Below are 20,790 nucleotides of genomic sequence, written 5' to 3'. Positions count from 1 at the left end.
CGTGCGGGCCACAGCCCTGTCCCTGTGTGGGTGGGGGATTTTCAGTTTCCCTGACTTAGAAATTCGACTCTGTATAACAGGGTTTGGAAAAGCTAAGTCAACACTGTGTAGCGTTTGACCTCTTTCACCTCCTTCCTTCTCTTTCTTTCTAGAAGGAACTCTGTCCAGAAATGGGTCTTCCTGTCCTCTTGCTTTGGTTTTGCTGTTCATGTGCCCCTCGGAAAGCAGCGCCCCATGGAGCCATGTAACGTCTGTCTGTCTGTCTGTCCGTCTGTCTGTCCAGGACCGACACCAGGGGGAGGGAGGCCCAGGCTGTGCACTTTATGGCTTCCTCTCCAGGGATAGCGACCCTGTCAGCTGCCTGCTGGGCATAGGCTCTCCTCTTCGGCTTAAAAAGGCTTCAATCTCTCTGGCTTTCCCCAACCTGCCTCCCCCTCTGCCCACACTCTCCCTTCCCCCGATTGTCCCCCAACACAGATCACTTCATCCTCTCGCTCTCTGCTGAACAAACTCAGTGAACTTTTGTAAAAGTTTCCTCTTGGCAGCGACAGCTTGCTGACAGCTTGTTTTAAACTTTGATCCGAATAGCCTTTTGATACTTGAATATTTTTAAGTTTTCTACATAGTTTCTAATTTTTTTCCTAACAGATTCAGATACCTAATACAATATTAGAATGTACTCCACGGACAGTCCGTGTCCCAGCGGCATTTTGTCTTCCTCCACACGCCGTCTCTGTCAGGAGCCGGTTCTGCAGTCTCCTGAGCATCGGGAATGGAGGAGGGTTAGGAGCAGGGGGAGCTGTTCTACAGGCCCGGCTGAGGGTGTGGGGCTCCTGTCCTGGAGCAGGCAGAAGGACAGACGCCCCCCCCCCCCCCCCCCCCCGCCGCTGCCCACCCTTCCTGCTCTCCAAATACCAGTAGAGAAGCCGGGACATTCCTGGTAACCCTCCTGACCACCCAGCTTAAAGAGAACGAGGGAGGCCACTAAGTATTTTGAAGAAACAAATCTATGAACAATTGCATTTTTTTTTTTTTTTTAAGAGAGGGTTTAGGTCAAAGAGAAAAGAAACCACGAGAAGCCAGGTTTCCATGCTGGTCTTGCAAGAAGAGAGGATGTAGTGAACCAGAGGAGGGAGGTGATGGTGTGACTCAGGAAAAGGTGTTTGCTTGTCACATGATTACACCAGTACCTGGTGGCAGTGTCCCATGATCCTTCCCATGTCCTGGGTGGCAGGGGTGGGGGTGAGAGGGCTTGCTGACAAAGCAGCTCCTGCCTAAACTTGCAGCACATGGCAGTCGGGGGTGGGGGGGGACGAAATCTGCCCCCCAACCTCCCCTCCGCTTGTGGACCTGCTGAAGCAGGGGGGTGGGGGGATGGCAGAAAACAGTCTCTTGAAGGTTTTATGTCCACATACTATATTTCTTTGTACTTTTTTCTTTCGAGGAGAGCAGACCTACCATTTTAAAGTAGTCCTGCTTTCCTGGGGGCGGGGGGGTAGGGCAGGGAGCAGGGTCCTGTGCCCTCTGCACATTTCTGGATTCACTGGGTTTCTCAGGCCTGCTGCTCCAGGCCGCCTCTGGCCTGGCTCCCCATCCCCATCCATCTTAGCAACCCTCCAGCCCCGCAAGGGGAACGCACTTACTTGGCTTAGAAAATCTAAACCCAGCCCTCGTTTCTGTTCCCCTGGTGTCATGATTTGCATCTGTCGCATTGAAACTGGAAAGCAATATATCAATGTCTGTGCCAATTTTTGTTCCCTCCCCCGTCTCCTCCCCCTTTTTACTTTTTATTTATATAGAATGTGTGCTGTTTAATGACGGAATGACCACTCTTTCTCGTGTAGCTGTAAAAGCGCTCTTTTGCCAGGCCACGGGGGTGGCGGTCGCTTTGGGTCCCCGGCCGCCTCTGTGGTCCCATCTCAGACACGGGCCTGTGGGCTGGCAAAGCCGGCATAGGGCGCGTCAAGGCCTAGAGCCCAGACGTGACCTGCCACGAGGCTCGGCTGCTGGACTCTGCCATGAGGAGTGATGCCTTCCTGCCCCTGCCCCCGAGTCTGGAGCCGTGAGCTTGGCTGGTCTCAGCAGCTGCAATTCCTGCTTTGGGCTCAGCCCTCCATATACCACGGTGGTGAGAAGGACACTCACTTACATTAAAGTTACCTGAGACTACTTGTGTCAGTGGTGATTGCTCCATTCAGAGGAAAAGCCACGATCAATCGGCGCCTCTGGGCGAGGCCGGGGTGGGCGGCAGAGCTGGAAGAAGCAGCAGGCGACAAAGAGGGCCCGGCTGCCGCCTAGGAAGGCAGTGCAGCCCGGCGCGGAGAAGCCAGGCCCCGTGGGGCCTACACGCCGCAGACGTGTTCAGACACACGGCAGCCACCGTCCCGCAGAGCGGGATCCCAGAGCTCTGGGGTTTAGGGCAGTGGGGGTACTGGCCGTGTCAAGCCCAGGGCCAGGGAGGCCTCCCGCCACACAGCTGGGCCCTGCATCGGCCTGTCGGTCTCCGTGGTTTCTGCTGGCGCCGAGGTCCAGTGGTGCATGGGTCACTTAGCTGCTGCCAGCCTTGCCCTCAGAAAAAACCTGTCCAGCCTACAGGGAAGTTGTGCCCCGGGGGGTGGAGACAGGCGTGGGGCATGCGTGCAGCTCGGGAGGAGCTGGGGCTACGGCTCACCTGGTCGACTGCAAATGGCTGGGGCGGGCGGGGGGCGAGGAGGGTCTTCTGGCTCCCTGCTCGGCATCCAGGGTTGGGGGCATCTGCCTGGACTGGTTCTCCCTCTGGCTGGCGTCCAATGCTGCTGCCTGTGGAGTGTCACCGCGGCCAGTTCACTGTCCTGGGGAGACACGGGGGCCCCGAGCCCGGTGCAGCCCTTCACAGGATGCCCTAGGGATGAGCCTCCACCCTCACCATCTCCAAAGGCCTCAGAGCCCTTCCCCACAGTACCCCCCAGCATCTCCTCCCACAGCACCCCTCCCACGGGTCTAAGGGTTGACCTTGGCTCTTGCCTGCATTGGAAAAGCTTCACGTACCCATGCCATCTGTCCACTCTGACATCCGCCAATGAGGAACAGGTGCCACTGGCACTTCTCCAGAGTATTTGACCCCTAAAAGGCTACAGTTAGCTCTCTCTATCCCTACAGTCCTGGTCCTATTTAAAAGCCATAAATAATAATAATAATAATAATAATAATGAAAAAAATGTTAAGGCCCTACTGCGTCTCTCTATTAAGATTTGATTTTTAGGGCAAAAGTTGACTGCACCCAAATTCCTAAGAGCAGGCGCTATGTCCAGGCGAGCCTAGGCCAGTGATCCCAAATCTGAGATTTTCTACCTCAAAGGGCCCTCAGAGGCCTCTTAGTCCAATCCCTTTACTTGACAGATGGGGAAACTGAGGCACACAAAGCCGCAGCCCCCCCGCCCCCGCCCCTGGTGTCCCAGAGCTGGCTGATGCGCAGAGGCTAGGATGTCTGGGTTCTGCTGGCCCCCCCAAGCTCGCTCCCTTTCTGCAGGACTGGACAAGGCTAGACCTTGACCACCAGCTTTGGCCTAGACGTAGCAGTGCTCACGTGGGCACATGGGCTGAGGCCTCCAGGTGTCCCACACGCACACACCGTGGGCAAATAAAAGGAGGGCAAAATTTTGTATAGAAATCTCAGAAAAACTTGTATACCGGCCCCCCAAAAGAATGCCTCAATTGCCTTAAAAGGAAGCCTTCCCGTGGACTAACGATGGGCCGTCACAAATAGGTCTGGAAACATAAACAGAAAAAGTGAGGGGGTGACAAAGAGACCCAGCTCTTGAAGAGGCCTCCTGGAGCAGCTGCTGTGGGTCCTGCCGAGGGCCCTGCCTGGAGGAGGAGGGCCTGCCAGGCCTGGGGGAGGGGGCGTTGGAACTCAGCCGGAGGCGAGCCGTGGGTGGGGCAGGGGCAGGCAGAGCCCTGTGTGTCTCTCCCAACAATGCTTGCAGCCCAGAAAAGCCAGCCAGGACCGCGACAAACAGGCACCCCATGTACATGGTTTCCGGGAAGACAGGGCCCGACTGCACCTCTCAGCCGGGTCCAGATTGGGAAGGACACCAGCTGCTTTGGGGGTACTGAGGCTGCTCATCTGCGCACGCCCGCACGAGATGCATTGAGCGCCCTGGGCCAGGCAGCCGACTGGACACCACGCGGCCACGTGGCCTGAGAAAGGCCTTCTCAGGGCCCCTTGGACCAGTTCAGCTAGAGCGGTGAGGGCTCAGTCCACGCACCGGCTCCTTTTCCATTCCCCTCCTGTGGGGGGAACTGGTCAGCACCGGACCAGAAGCTCTTCCTTAGGGTTTTCAGTCACTGCGTTGAAACCCGAGCCTGGCAGCTGGGGTTGTGTCAGTTCAAATGGGATTCTGGACAAAGAGGGGGCCTTGGGAACCAGGCCTAAGTAGCTGCCGACTGAGTAGCCACAGAAGCAGAGGTGCCAGGATGGTGGCCACCCCAGACCCAGGAACTCCCGGGGGGTGAAGGGCTTGAGTGACCACGGACACGGGGACCTCCCAGACCTGTGGCATGGCCCCCCGGGGCCAGCAGGGGAAATCCAGACCCACCCAGAGGGAAGCAGGTGCTGCAGATGCTCATGTAAGTATAGCCACAATTTAAATTACATGATGGGCCGGTGTTGACAGACATTCCCCCCCCCCCCCCCCCCCGCTTCAGGATTTGCTGTCTCAGCTCTGATCTGTGGCTGCCCCATGTCCCAGTGAGCCCCGGCTCCTTCCCAGCTTCAGGGGAAAATGGACCAGAAGGAGAGAAAAAGAGGGGAGTAGCTGCTGTTTCTTCCATTTTTCTGAAGACAGTATTGACAAAGTTCGGGAGTGGCGATCAGTAGTTATTTGGAACAAGCTAAGGTATCTGTGACCCTTGTTTGTGTTCTCCATTAGGTAAACACTCCTGGGCTGCACTTCCCAACTGGGGCCCTTTCACCTGGCAACGGCCAGGAAACAAGGAGCGATGATTTGGGGAGCCCTAACCACTCCGGCAGACTGGTCTCGGGCCTCTGAGTTTCAGCTCCCACCCCCAGGACCTGCCTCCCGCCGAGGCCGTGCTGGGCCCTCTTCTGCCCAGCTGGTGTCACCCACACCCTCCACACCCTCTTCATGGCTGACCTGGAGTTTTGTTTTTTTGTTTTTTTGTTTTTAAGATTTTATTTATTTATTGACAGAGAGAGAGAGAGAGAGAAAGAAACAGAGTACAAGCTGGGGGAGCTGCAGGCAGAGGGAGAGGGAGAAGCAGACTTCCCGCGGAGCAGGGAACCCGATGCGGGGCTCGATCCCAGAACCCTGGGATCATGACCTGAGCCGAAGGCAGACGCTTAACGACTGAGCCACCCAGGCCCCCTGACCTGGAGTTTTCCACTATGCCATGGCCGTTATGAACCAAACTGTGTTCCCCCACAATTCGTATGTTAAAGCCCTACCCCCCAATGTGATATATTCTGAGACAGAAGCCGTTAGGGAGGTAATGAAGGTTAAATGGAGATCTTCATCTGATAGCACCGGTGTCCTTATAAGGAGAGGAAGACACACCAGAGATGGATCTCCCTGTCCCCACACACATGCACACAGAGGAAAGGCCATGCGAGCACACGGTAAGAAGGTCCTTGTCCACAAGCCAGGAAGAGAGGCCTCAGGAGAAGCCCCTCTGTCCCGTGGTGTTTTGTTATGCAGCCTAACCTGACTAGTACAACGGCCTCTGGCCTTTGGCCCTTTGAACTCCTGAATGTGGAACCAAGTTTGGAATCCAAGTCCCCCCATGCTGCTCCATGGGGGTCCAGGGTGACAACCCAGAGGGAAGGGGTTGTCACCCCCTCGTCTGGGCCTCCTCAGTGACCCTCACAAACCCATTTTGTGGCCTCCTCTTCCCCTTACGGTCAATGCCAATCTCTTCTAATTCAGAGTCACTCCGTGGCTCCAGTGGGTGACCTAACCATAGCCACCGCCCAGATATGGCATGTACGCGGTCATCCCAAGTTGAGGCCAAAAGGCTGGGACAGCTGGGGTTGCTGGGGCGGAGGCCTTTGGAGACAGACACAGGGATCATCTCCAAACATCATATACAAGCCAGCCTGGGGGCTTTGGCCCCTGTCCTCCGGCCCCTCTCCCGCCACCAGCCCTGCCCACAGAAGACCCCAAGAAAGTCGAGAGTGCCTTCCTGGCCTGTCCCCTCAGGCAGTTCGACCTGGAGACCGCCCCCCCGTGCCCCACCTCGGCAAATGTGCCCCTCCTCTGCCAGAATCCTGTAGAGGCTGCTTTTGGGCAACAGTCTTGAGCAATGGGAAACTGAGTAAGGCAAACGGTCCCACGGTGACCCCCGGGCTGAGTACACACAGCCTCACGAGGTGACCCACCTCAAAACGGCCACAGGCCCCGACGGACCAATGGGCTACTTACAACCAGGCCCAGGGACCAAAAAAGGGAAAATTCCATACGTTCCCATGCCTCCTGCCTCCACCCTATAACCACTCCTTTGTTCTGCCTTGGCTGAATTCCTTTACCACCCGCACCGCCTGCCTCCACCCCATTGGGACCCCCACCAAATCCCAACATTGCTGCCCCGTAAACACGCTCAGCTCGCTTCTAGCTCCCGGAAAGCCGGGGAGAAGTTAGAAACAGCCCTTTCTCGACTCTCCACCCCCCTAGTTATACCCACGCCTTCCTTCTCCTTTGTCGTCAAGCTCCCGGGAAGGGCCACCTGTCCTTGCAATCTTGCCCCTCAGTGCCCACTTCCTTTATGTCCAGGTCAGCCTGGCTCTGGCTGGAAGCCAAAGGCTGTTCACCGCCCTGACTGCCTCTGACATGGCTATCTGTCCCTCCTGCTGGGCCCCTCCTCCCTGGCTTCTGTGACAGGCATGGCCTGCTGACCAGTTTGAAATTAATTCCCCAGGGCCACTTTATGTTTTCTCAAGGGGAGTGTCTTCCTTTCCTCCAGATCTTTCCAGAACTTCTCTGAATTGCCTTCAGGTTTTCCTGCAAAAGCAGTGTGCTTTGGGTTCAAAACAGGATAATTATGTACTGTTATGTCCCTCTTTTTTTTTAATTTATGGGGCACCTGGGTGGTTCAGTCAGTTAAGCGACTGCCTTGGGCTCAGGTCATGATTCCAGAGTCCTAGGATTGAGCCCTGTATTGGGCTCCCTGCGCAGCAGGGAGTCTGCTTCTCCCTCTCCCTCAGTGCTCTCTCTCTCTCTCACGTAAATAAATAAAATCTTAAAAAATGTTTAAAATTTATTTATTTGGGGCACCTGGGTGGCTCAGTCATTAAGTGTCTGCCTTCGGCTCGGGTCATGATCCCAGGGTCCTGGGATCGAGCCCTGCATCAGGCTCCTGTTCAGCGGGAAGCCTGCTTCTCCCTCTCCCACTCCCCCTGCTTGTGTTCCCTCTCTCGCTGTGTCTCTCTCTGTCAAATAAATAAATAAAATCTTAAAAAAATAAATTTATTTGAGGCAGAGAGAGCGCATGCGTGCATGCGTGAGTGAGGGGGCAGAGTGGGCAAGAGAGGGAAAGAATCTCTAGCAGACTCCATGCTGAGCGTGGAGCCCCACTCAGGGCTTGATCCCATGCCCCTGAAATCATGACCTGACCTGAAACCAAGAGTCAGACGATTAACTGACTGAACCACCCAGGCACCCCATGCCCCTCTCTTTCTACCCATTTGATTAAAATTTCCTGACAGTGAAATCTACCCTCAAAGGGAGAATTATTCCAAAAGAGCTACAAGTCCTAAACATGGTTCTCAGAGATGCAGGCATGTTCGGAGCCTTGGGTTGTGTGCAGAATGCCCAAGAGGCTCTTTTGCTAGGGATGCGGTGACCCCAGCTGGGGGTGCAAACCCAGGATCTAGAAGCCAAGACTTGTTATACCTCTTGGACAACTAATTTCTCTCACTGAACCTCACTTTCCTCACCTGGGAAATAAGGGCTGGGTTAGACACTGACCCTGGGAAGTGCCAGACACAGGCCGATGACTATTATTCAAACCTCAGGCACCTTGCGTTGCTATCTCTGCAGCTCATCCCTGCTGTCTCCATGTCCTGGCCGAGATGTGTACTTGTTTCCAGAGGTCCCCAGTGCTGGGTGGAGTTGAATCAGGAAGCCAGATGGGTTATTGCTTTCTGTGGATGGGGACTTGGGCACTGAGAGATGATAAGAGGAACCACGTCCTGAGCCTAAGCTTACCATATGCCGGGCCCCCCGCCCTTGGGATGTTTACAGCCTCCAGGTGGGCAGACACTAAGTGCATCATTACTGCTGATTAGTCATATGGTTTCTGTGTGCCAAAGACTTTGAAGAGAAGTGTGGGACACAGGGGGCACAGAATAGGGTGGAACCCTTGTATTTAGTCCCCCAGCACCCCAACTGCTATGGGAGCATTGGTCGCAGAAGATCTGGAGGCACAGAGAGGTTGGGGAATAGGCTTAGGTCACATAGCTAGTGGCTGTCTGAGCCAGGGTCTGAGCTCAAGTCTGGGGACCCACAGAGCTACAGGCACACGAGAAGCGACAGCTCCATCCCGTTTTCACTAAGCCTCGGTTTCCCTGACTGGGTCGTAAGAGGGTCTGATTGTGTCTGATTGCTGCGGGGGCCATAAGGGAGGTGGATGCCTTGTCCAGAGTATGTTCCCTTCCTGTATCTCTCCTGGGTCGCCTGCAGGCCAGCTGGGCATCCCAAGGAGCTTCTGGGGTTCCAGGCTGTAGTCGCCGGCACATGCGTCCCTCCTGGAGTGAGCAGCCCGGCTGTGGAAGGCCAACAGCCCATCTCTGCTTGCAGACACATCATTGCTCAGCTGACAGTTGTATATTTCCTGGGACCCAGAGCTCCCCTGGCTCTGACGGAGGCATGTCAAGAATCCTAGGCTCCACATCCTGGCACTCGAAGCTGATGGCTTGCTAACAGTTGCTAACTGTTGGAACTGTCCGATTAAAACTTGGCCTGCAGCCCCTGCCCTTTGACTCCTCCGGCTGTGGTGCATATGAAGCAGCTGGGCTTGAGTGGGGCAGTCAGTGATTGGGATGGGCAGCGGGGTGAGCTGAGTGGGTCAGCGGGAAACCAGCAGCACTGAGCTCAAAGGGGTTCCAGGCTGTGGAGCTCAGCCATCTCCGTGGTGATGAGACGCTAGCATGGTAGGGTCAGCAGGGGCACCTACTGACCAGAGGGGCACCCTCAGCCCATGAGTTGATCACAGTGTGGTGATGGTGCCCATGGCCACAATGGTGGGGCCCTGGGGGGAGCTCACACGTGGATAGATGAACTCCTGCATAGGCAGTCAGCCACTAGCTTCCCCAGGTCCCCTCTTGCTCCAGGCCAGCAGCTGCCCCAAGTGCCTCCTCTTTTCTGCCCCTCTGGTTCTGGGGAGCCAAGGAGGATGAGCAAGGACAAAGGATGGAGTATGGACGAAGCTGATGGGCATCACCCAGATGCCAGCACTGAGGCCCAGCCATAGACTGGCATGAAGTCCAGATGGTTCTGCGTACACCACCCTCAGGTCTGTCTCCTCTCCCTTGACCCTGTCACTAGCTCAGACCTCGCAGAACCATGAACAGGTCCCCTAACTGTGAGGGTCGCCCTCCATATCCTGTGCATGCCACGGGGCCATTCTTTCAAAGGCAGTCTTGCAGCATGTGACTTCCCTGTCCCAAAGGTGCAGTGACTAGTCCCGGTCTACACTACTGAACCCAAGTTCCAAGGCCTGGTGGGGAAGACTCTCCCTGCTCTGCCCCCACCCCCGCCCCTGTAGGAACAGCCATGCTCCCTGGGGCTGAGATACCACCTCCTCTGACCGTGCTGTTGATTCCCCCGGGACACCTTAGCAACAGTTCACCTGATTTAGGAGCAGTTCACACTGCCGCCTCGGCCAGAGAGGACTCTTAGAGGCTAGGGACCGGGTCAAAGCCATCTCTGCCCCCGCACCGGGTCTGGTTCCACAGGCCTGGTGGCTGCTCAGGAAATGTCAGCAGTCTCCTTCTTGGTCAAAAATGGCTCTTTTGCTTTGGAATTTCAATGTGAGAACATGTAGGTCAGTAGTTTTGGCTCATTAAAAGTACTTTGCTGTGTGCAGGAGTGTTCATAGGAACTTTGTTTCTCGTGTTTGAGGATAAGGTTTTTAAAAAAGTAAAATCGGGGCGCCTGGGTGGCTCAGTTGGTTAAGCATCTGCCTTCGGCTCAGGTCATGATCCTGGGGTCCTGGGATGGAGCTCCGTGTCAGGCTCCCTGCTCAGCAGGGAGTCTGTTTCTCCCTCTCCCTCTGTGCTCTCTCTCTCTCTCGCTTGCTCTCTCTCAAGTAAATAAATACAATCTTAAAAAAAATCATGACCCTTATGCAAATATAAAATAAACATGTATCAAAGAGTTTACTTAACTTGTTAATTAAATGAGGGAACAGGTAAGATGTTACAATCAGTTCAAAGGAGAATCCAAAGGCCAGACACATTTATAGACCAGAAATACTGAAATAAATTTGCGAATGGAGGCAAAACTGACTTTTCCACTGTGGGGGAGGGTTGTCCTTAGATAAGAACCATTTGCACTGCTATCAGTTTTCTGCAACTTACGGAGTTGTAAAAGAGCTCGAAGACAATAAAAGGCTCAGAGCCCCGACAAAATCAGAACCAGATAACCTAGAAGGGCATGTTCCAAGGACGCATAGCTCGCCATTGGAGAATCCAGGAATCTTTTTGGCATCTTGCAATTCTCCTTCCACTAACAGCTCACAACTGGAGACAACCCAAATGCCCATCAGTAGGAAAATGGGTAAAGTATGGCATGGTAAATTTATGCAATGGAACACTTATATCATAACCAAAATATTATTAATTTTGCATGCCACAGATGCATGCCACAATACAGATGAATCTTACTGACCTAATGTTGACTGAAAGAAGGCAGAAAGAATACAGGTTTCCCCTGCAATCTGAAAGTAAAATGTTTCTTTTTTTTTTTTTGGAAAGTAAAATGTTTCTGTGAAATCTTTCACACACTGAAATGGCACAAAGCAAAGAAGCAATTACCATTTATATGAAAAACATTTTTGCATGCTCCCAGACCCCTAAAATAACCTCTTAGGCTTTTCTTTCACCTTAGGACACATCTTGCTAACAGATGCACAAAATAAGCTGAGATAAAGCAGAAATGCTCACACAGTTCAAGCCTGCGGCAGCTTGCTGCTGAGATGCTGAGCGTATTCCCCGTGGTGGGAGTTTGGCCATACCACTCTTGCTGCTCAGTGTGCCCACCTCCTCTGTAACTTCTGGTCGCAAAACAAAGAATGCTATTGTTGCTTTTCACCTTTTCTCATAAAAGCCAACATCCTCTTTGCATTTCTTTAGGTTAGCAAAAGCAGGTAATGATGTATGTCTTTTGTAAATGTGAAGTGGCATTACGCAAACTTTCAAAAAGCAGGGGATACCTGGGCGCCTGGGCAGCTCAGTCGGTTAAGCGCCTGCCTTCAGCTCAGGTCATGATCCCAGGGTCCTGGGATAGAGCCCTGCGTCGGGCTCCCTGCTCAGCGGAGTTTGCTTCTTTCTTTCTCTCTCCCTCTGCCTCTCTCCTGTTCATGCTTGCACACACACACTCTCTCTCTCTCAAATAAATAGATAATATCTTAAAAAAAATAAAAAGCAGGGGATACCCATAGAAACTTGTAGTAGACTGATTAATGGCTCCCAAAGCTATGAGGTACTAAACCCTGGAACCTGTAAATGTTACCTTATTTGGAAAAAGGGTCTTTGCAGATATGATAAATAAGGATTTATTGGGGTTTATCCTGGATTATCCGGATGGATCCTAAATGCTGTCACAAGTGTCTTCATAGGAAAGGATCAGAGGGAGATTCTCTCTCTCTCTCTCTCTCACACACACACACACACACACACACGAGAAGGCCATAGACAGAGGCACAGATGGGAGTGATGCAGCCATAAGCAAAGGATCACCAAGGAATGCAGGCAGCCAGCAGATGTTAGAAGCAGGCAATGGATTCTCCCCTGGAGAATTTGGAGGAAGCTCAGAGCCACTAATGCCTTAAGGTCTGATTTCTAGCCTCCTTATTTATGAGATAATACATTTCTGTTGTTTTAAGGCACCAAGGTTGTGGTAATCTGTTACAGCAGCTCTAGAAAGCCAACACAGTATGATTCCATTTATTGAAAAGCTCAAAATCAGTCCATATTAATCCTGAGTTAGATGTCAGAATGGTGGTTAACTTTGATAAAGATGCAGTGATGAGGAGTGGGTAATGGGAGACTGCTAAAGTTCTTTTATTTAACCTTCACTTTTTGACATTTCATTGAGTTGCACATTTATTTCATGTCCTTTAATATAAAAAGGTATCCACCTGGATGGCTCAGTTAAGCATCTGCCTTTGGCTCAGGTCATGATCTCAGGGTCCTGGGATGGAGCCCCTGGTCCAGCTCCCTGCTCAGCAGGGACTCTGCTTCTCTCTCTCCCTTTGACCACCCCCTCCCCACTCGTCTTCTCTCTCTCAAATGAATAAATAAGAAATCTTTTTTTAGGGGGCGCCTGGGTGGCTCAGTTGGTTAAGCGACTGCCTTCGGCTCAGGTCATGATCCTGGAGTCCCGGGATCGAGTCCCACATCGGGCTCCCTGCTCAGCAGGGAGTCTGCTTCTCCCTCTTCCCTCTCGTGCTCTCTATCTCTCATTCTCTCTCTCTCTCTCAAATAAATAAATTAAAAAAATCTAAAAAAAAAAAATCTTTTTTTAAAAAGTATGTTTGAACAGCACGTGTGGCTTGTCAGTGTAAGTGGGGGTGATGGCAGGTCCCTGGAACCAGACAGTTTTCTTCTGTTTCTGCCATTTGCTGGCTTGGGAAAGTGACATAACCTCTTTGAGCCTCAATTTTGTCTTTTATACAGTTCTTAGAGGGCTGTTGTGAGGACTTAAGTCACGTTGAGCCCTTTCTGAACTGTAAATGCCCAAACAAAAGCAACATCAATGTCCTTCACATTTACCAGGCATTTCCTGGGTGCTGAGCATAGTGCTAGATCTTCATCATGCATTATCCCATTTATTTCCCTACAACAACCCATAACAGCACCCATTTTGTAGATTAAAAAAACAGAAACGCAAAGACAGACAGCTAGTAAGTGATGAAACCAGGATGCAAACTCAGGCTGTCTGGTTGTGAGGACCATCACCTTAGTCCTACACTAAGGTTGAATGATTATCTCCAGAGTATTAAAACATTATCTATTCTGGTTTTAAAAAGGAAAATATAGGTCAGCATGTGTAGTAGCCTACCATTTATGTTAAAAAAAAAAGCAGAAGAACTTATCTGTTTATTTTGCATATTTGTTTATATTCATAAAGTATCTCTAGAAGGATATCAAGAAACTGAATACAGTTAGTTGCATTTGGGAAGAGGAACTATAGGAATGGATGCCTTCTGAAATAAAATTAAAACAAAAAATTATAAGGAATTATATGAACAACCTCATGCCAATGATTTTGAAATCAGTATACATCCAGTTTCCTGCAAAAATATAGCTTAGCAAAGATGATACAGGGAGAAGTAGAAGTTCTGTTTTGGGGTGTCTGGTTGGCTCAGCCAGTAGAGCATGTGACTCCTGATCTCAGGGTAATGAGTTCAAGCCCCATGTTGGGCATAGAGCCTACTCAAAAAAAAAAAAAACTATCTAAATCTAGAACCATTAAAGAAATGGAATGCTTAGTTTAAAATCTGCATCCTATCCCCTCAAAAGTCTCAAAACAGACAAAACCAAAGAAAAACACCAGGCCTGGATAATTTTATAGGCAACTTCAGCAAACATTGAAAAGAAAAATCCTCTTATAACATAATCTTCCAGATAAAGAAGAAAACAGAAGTCTCCTTAACTCATTGTGATTTGATTATAAATTTAATCCCAAACCAGACATCAACAGTATAAGTAAAAGGAAAGGCCAAAATCACTTATGGACATATATGCAAAAATGCTAAATAAAATATTAGCGAATAGTCCAGCAATGTATTAAAAATTTATCAAGTCCAATTTTTCTTTTTTTCTGGGAAATTAAGATGATGTAATAAAAATGTATTAACGTAGTTCAAACTATCTAAGGAAAAAACCTGTATGACAACTGTGACCTAACAGAACTTCCTTAACTTGATAAAGGATATTTAGCCTCCTGTTTTTGATGGATCGCTTATTTAGTGTCTGTGTTCCCTGCCGCACAGGGAGCGCCAGGAGGGCAGGGCTTGCGTGTTTTTACCACCACTGCCTACCTCGTCGCCCACCACCGTCTTTGGCACACTGTAAATACGTGCTGCATGAAAGGTGGACCTTTGGCTGAGGTCAGGTTTTTGGAAAGAGGAAGCTCTACACTCATCACCCCGCCCCGTCGAACACAGCATTCAGGAGCACCCGCCATCCGCAGCTCCAGCGCAAACCCGGACGCGTCCATACAAGCTGCTGGAACCTTTTTTTTTGTGGCTGGCCGGGGGACAGGGCGCCTGCGCTACCCAGAGATGGGAGGGACGCGAGCGGAGTGGGCGGGGCGGCAGGCGCCTGCGCGGCGGCGGGATGTAGGGGGGGCCTTGCGGCGCCTGCGCAATCAGTGGCGGCTGTGTGGGGCGGGACAGGGGCGGGCCGAGGGCGGGGGCCGCGAAGGAGGCAGGGCGGGCCGGGCGAACGGCGCCGCGGGGTTGGCTGCTGCCCTGAGGCCGGACTCAACGGATTCGGGCCGCGCCACCGGGCGAGCTCGCCGCCCGGCCCCAACCCGGAGCCAGCGAGCGAGCGAGCGAGGCGGCGCCGCGCGGTAAGAGCCAGGGCCGGGTTCCCCCAGTGTGCGCTGGCGGGCCTGTCCATCTTCTCAGCGCCGCCCGCGCGGCCAGGCCCAGGCGGCCCCGCAGACCCCAGCGGGCCCGCGCTTGCGCCGTCCCCCGCCGGCCCCCCCCCCCCCAGCCCGTCCCGCGCCTGCGCCGTCCCCCTCCGCCGACCCCTGGGTTTGCCGGCCGCTCCTGGCTGGCGTTGTGGCCCAGGTGGTTGTGGGCCCCTCGCCTGGTGGTCCTTTTTAGCCAAGGGGCTGAGCGTGACCCTCGCGCTTTGCTTTCCCCGCGCTCCAGAAGAGGCTGGGGCCGGCGCCCCATAGCCCTGGCCCCTTGGTCCCCTTCCCCCGGCGGAGACATCGCTGCCCGGGGCTCCAAGGACGCGGCTCGCGGAGCAGGGCCGCGGGCGGGGGACCCCGGGCCTCCTGCGGGCTCTGCTTCCGCCGGGGCACGCGCCCCCACCTTCGCCCCGCGCAGAAGGGAGGTCATCATTAAGGGAGCGGAATGTCGTTTTTTTCTTGAGACCTGGTTAGTTGCATCAGGTTGGCTATGAATGTGTTTTGTTGAGGGAATTTTGCATTCCCCTCAATCTGGTAATTGTGTGGCATAAGTGGTTATATTTTAAGACGACATAGTTCTTTGTTGGGCACCTCTCCTGGAGATGACTAGAAAATAAATTAGTTTCCACGTAGTTTCAACCTATTTACAAGACCAAGTAAGGATTCCTGTGATCATTCAAATGTAGAGAGCTTTGATTTGTTGATGCCCTTGATAATTTGCCGGCAAGTACGGGAGGGTCCAGGAGAAATTCCCATAAATTCGCTGCCCTGTATTAATTACAGGGACAAATGTGTTGTAAAAAGAGCATCTGAAGCCATTGATAATGTTTTCTAAGTTTGTTGCAACAGATTCAGGAAACTAAAAAATGTTGTAGAGCCCAACAGCGTTTGCTGTCAGGAGGATGTATCTTGAGATGAAATCAGAGCTTTGTAGACATCAGCAGACATCAGCATAACACGTGTAGGTTTTGAAATAGTCAAATCAATACCGACAGGTATATCTGTAAGGAGAAGTAGGGTATTGATTTGGGGAAAATCTTTTTCGGTAAAGAAATAGCTAACTCATCCAGTTATTTTTTTTTTCCTCTTTAAAAATGTCTTCTTTCCCTCTATGATTTGCTCTACACCAAGCAGAGTCTTTAAAGACTCAGCAACTTTAGGTAGCTGAGAATGTTTCTTAATAGCCTGCGTAGACTCTAGGTATGTAGGGATTTTCTTGACATTCATTTTCAGTAAGAAGGTGAATATTGTGCCATAGAAAAGCTTTAAACTTGAATTTTTAGTGTGTGTATCTACATTGTGTTGTCTTGAGATGGGATGTCTGTGAAGCAGAGGTTCTCTTTATAACCGATTTGACACAGTACATCTTCAATTTCACATGACTCAGCTGATAGTATTGCTTCTGTTCGAAATTACTACCAGGGTTGGGTTTTCATAATACATAAAACTTGCCATGTAACCATATACATATTTATTTTTAATTTTTAAAGATGTATTTATTTGAGAGCTCGCATGGGTGTGTGCGCGTGCCCACGAGTGGGGGGAGGGGCAGAGGGGGACGATCTCAAGCCGACTCTGCACTGAGCCTGGAGTGGGCCTCCATCCCAGGACCCTGAGATCACGACCCCAGCCAGAATCAAGAGTGCGATGCCCAACCGACTGAACCCCCCAGGTTCCTCAAACCACATGGTGCCCATAAATCACATGGCTAACTTGTACTTAAATTACGCAGACTGTCCAGCTTGGTAGAGGACTGGTGACAGGGTATCAGCAGGCTAGAGACTCTCTTGGTTTTATGGCTTTGGGCAAATCGGTTTTCCTTTCTGGACCTTTCTTTCCCTATCTGTAAGGTGTGGGGGGTGAGGGAGGAGGGAAGAGATGGAAACAAGCTCCGGTTGCCACTTTTAACACTTAATGAATCCTCGTCTACAGAGTCCTCCTTCGTTCATAGTAGAACTGGGTCTTCTCATCAGTTTCATGACATTGTTTGTGGTCCCTCCGCAAAGACAGGGAGTGAGGCCGTCATAAAACTGGTGAGAACAAATCTGGGAGACTCTTGGTCAGACCCCTGACAGGGAGTGTTGAATGGGCCTCAGTGTACACAGAAAAACAAGGACAATGTGAGGGAGTTTTTCATTAAACTAAATTTATTCAATGAAAGGACTGCCCTTTGTAAAAAAAAAGATAAGTCATTTTCTTGGTGTTGAAATTAAGAATCTTTTTTGAAATGATGTTGATAGTAAATGGTGGTATATGGTGATTGTAAACGGCAAATACAAGGTTGGTCATCTTACCACAATAAGATATTTTTAGAAATAAAGAGAGCCTAAAATCTTTGTTTTGCTCTTGTCGTTAGGGAGTTTAGGAAAAAGTTCCTGGGGCTTTTGGTGCTAAGAAGACTAAAATATAGATTTTTTTTTTTTTAGAGATTTTATTTATTTATTTGACATAGACACAGGGAGAGAGGAAACACAAGCAGGGGGAGTGAGAGAGGGAGAAGCAGTCTTCCCGCTGAGCAGGGAGCCCGATGCGGGGCGATCCCAGGACCCTGGGACCATGACCTGAGCTGAAGGCAGACGCTTAACGACTGAGCCACCCAGACACCCCTCGATTATTTTTTAAGAGTAAATATGAGTTGACTTTGTGGCCATCTGTCCAAATCCACAGGCAAGTGGGAAAATTGGTTAAATTTGCTTGGTTTTAAAGATGTTACTATTTGGATTATTCTTTCCTACTGGATATAAAATGTCAGGATATTTTTTTGTGTGTGCTTGTGCCAACAAAATAAGCCTAGGCAGGGAAATTCCTCCTGGTGGTTGGAATTGTTATTGGTGAATAGACTAGCTGCTGAGGTAAAGAACCCCCATGGGGTTTCTCTCTCAGCTCAGAAATCTTTTAGTATTGTGGCCTCAGTCTTTTGCTGTGCAACAACATGACCATCGAGAAATTAGGCTTACAGACTGTATTTCAGATATGCTGAGGGGAAGAAGTGGCAATGGTTTGTTCCAAAGTGAATGTAGCAGGTGATCTTTGTGTCTGTGAAGTCTTTAAAATTCATCCTGGTCTGCTGTTAATAACATAAGATTTAAAGTTATTGTAAATCTTTTTTTTTTAAAGATTTTATTTATTTATTTGGCAGAGAGATACAGAGAGAGAACAAGTAGGCAGAGAGGCAGGCAGAGGAAGAGGGAGAAGCAGGCTCTCTGCTGAGCAGGGAGCCCGATGTGGGGCTCGATCCCGGGACCCTGGGATTATGACCCGAGCCGAAGGCAGCCGCCTAACCGACTGAGCCACCCAGGCGCCCCGTAAATCTTTTTTTTTTTTTTTTGGTACTCACAAAACTATAATATATCAAAATGTATCAAACACATTTTAAGTGTCTTGAGTTAAAATGAATAATGCAGTCTAAATCTTTGTAATACTAATTTCTGTACTTAGAGGACTGACTGATCTCAGTTACCTCTAAGTTCTCAATTTTCAAAGAATAATTGGGTAACTCCCAAAAGGAAATTTGTCCACTAGAAAAGAGTGCAGATCTGTTAACAGTGTTTTTCCCACATCGTTAGTGTAGTTCTTTTCTGCTTAAATCCAGAGGTTTGCTCCTGCCTCTGTCTTTCCAAAATATATGTTGATAGTCACCCCACATCCCCACCACCAATTTTTTTTTTTTAAAGGATTTTATTTATTCATTTGAGACACAGAGATACAGAGAGGGAGAAGAGAAAGCATGAGCAGGGAGAGAGGCAGAGGGAGAGGGAGAAGCAGGCTCCTTGCTGAGCCAGGAGCCCGATGTGGGGCTCGATCCCAGGACCCTGGGATCATGACCTGAGCCGAAGGCAGACGCTCAACCATCTGAGCCACCCAGGCGCCCCCCCACCACCACCAATTTTAAGTCCCTCAGTGGCTCCCACTGTCTTCATAATCAGATTGACTAATCCTTATCTTGGTATCCAGGGTGCTTCATCACTGGGCTCTGGCCTCCATTCTCATCCCCCCACCCCCCTTTTTTGGTGCTTCACTGAGTTTTGCTGAACCCCTCTTGGTCCTTTAACTCTCTCCAGTCTCCATGTCTCCTTCTGCTGGAATGTTCTTCCCTCACTTCATCCCATTATCACCTTCATACTCAGCTTAGATATTACCTTGCCTTGAAGGCATCCCTTGACCTATCTCCTGCATACTTGTCCAGCTCCTTGTCTAGTGAGGATTTGGTGCCCTGTGTTTTGTCTGTTCCCTCCATCAGCCAATGACGTCACAGTGCGTAACAGAGTGTGTGGTTTGACCAAAGGTTGTTAATCTGTTGGGTGCATCATGTGCTGGGCATGTCAGCACCACCAAGGAAGTAGAAGTCACCTTAAGTCCTTGCCCATAATAAGAGTTTTACTCCAGGTGTGCTTGACCTCTCCAGCTGAGACACCTCCCAGTTGTACACACCAATTTGCAAACTCAAATCTTATTTCTTGAAGGAGGGACTGTCTCTCATACGTGTTTTATAAACCAGAAACCAGGTGGGCATTATCTTTGTTCTCAGCTCTGGAAGGAATATGCATTTGTTCTGTATTGCTTCCATCTTTCCCCTTGGATACCTTCCACCTTCGGTTTTTTGTTTTTGTTTTAATTTGATGTGTTTGGACAGTAAAAGTAATATCTTTGTTGAAGAAACAAAGATATTAAATCGCAAGTTTGTCTATTGTGCATACAGCCTAGGGAAAACAAATGATAAAGGGCAGGATACCCTTAGAGGTAGCTGAGATCAGTCAGTCCTCTAAGTACAGAAATTAGTAGCATTAAGAGCATTTGACTCTTGATCTCGGGGTTGTGAGTTTGAGCCCCATGTTGGGTAGAGATTACTTAAAAATAAAATCTTTTTCTTTTTTTAAAGACTTGTTTATTTTCAAGAGGAGCTCTTGTGTGCACTTGTAGGCGTGTGAGAGGGATGAGGGCCAGAGGGAGAGAATTCTCAAGCAGACCCCCACTGAACATGGATTCCCTGCTCCCGGCTCGATCCCACCACCCGTGAGATCATAACCCGAGCCAAAACCAAGAGTTGGGTGGATGCTTAACCAACTTAGTCACCCAGGTGCCCCAAAAATAAAATGTTAAGGAAAAAAAATGGTAAAGGGGAAAGATAGTTTGTCTCTCTTTTTTTAAAGATTTTATTTATTTATTTGAGAGAGAGAGAGAGAGAGAGAAACAGCACGAGAGGGGAAAGGGTCAGAGGGAGAAGCAGGCTCCCCGCTGAGCGGGGAACCTGATGTGGGACTCGATCCCAGGACTCCGGGATCATGACCTGAGCCGAAGGCAGTTGCTTAACCATCTGAGCCACCCAGGCGCCCAAGATAGTTTGTCTCTTATAAAAAGGCCCCTTATTATACTTCTTTTCTAAAGAACTGAGGTTGTACAAAGAAAAATAAAAAAGACCCTGGCTAAGGGCGCCTGAGTGGCTCAGTCAGTTAAGCATCTGCCTTCGGCTCAGGTCACCTGGGATCGAGTCCCACATTGGGCCCGCTACTCAGCGGGGTGTCTGCCTCTCCCTCTCCTTCTGCCTGCTTCTCCCTCTGCTTGTGCTCGCTCTCTCTTAAATAAATAAATAAATAAAATCTTAAAAAAAAAAAACCTGGTTAAGCTTAGGAAAGAGGCATGCAGAAAACCTGGCAGCACTGTTAAGATTTGTGAAGAAATACCGGTTAAAAATTAAAGTTGTCCATTTCTTCCTTTCTCCCTTCTCATATTCTTGGGAAAAATCCCAAGTCATTCATTTTCCAGTTGCACCTTTTCTACTGAGAATTCCCGAGGCAGTCTGTTGGGGCTGCTTTTTTTCCAGAACAGTCACAGTTGGACACTTTGTCCCAAGAGATGCCCCTTTTCTCCTACATAGGAGACAGCCAGTGTCCTGAGTCCCACTCCCTCTTTCCCTGGAAGCTTCTTGTTG

General features: G+C 50.2%; 1 protein-coding gene across 1 annotated transcript in view; it reads left to right on the top strand.

The window, feature by feature from the left end:
• The first annotated feature begins 14,672 nt into the window (after positions 1-14,672).
• Positions 14,673-20,790, top strand: part of SPECC1L (sperm antigen with calponin homology and coiled-coil domains 1 like) — a 131,123-nt gene continuing 125,005 nt past the window's right edge. The window contains exon 1 of the mRNA XM_028094179.2: positions 14,673-14,792. The gene's annotated coding sequence lies outside the window, so the exon portion shown is untranslated. The remainder of the gene's footprint in view (positions 14,793-20,790) is intronic.

Source organism: Eumetopias jubatus, unplaced genomic scaffold (genome assembly GCF_037043125.1).
Source record: "Eumetopias jubatus isolate StellerSeaLion01/CBP00866 unplaced genomic scaffold, mEumJub1_p1.0 scaffold_16, whole genome shotgun sequence".
NCBI lineage: Eukaryota > Metazoa > Chordata > Mammalia > Carnivora > Otariidae > Eumetopias > Eumetopias jubatus.
This window is presented reverse-complemented; position numbering and strand designations above follow the sequence as displayed.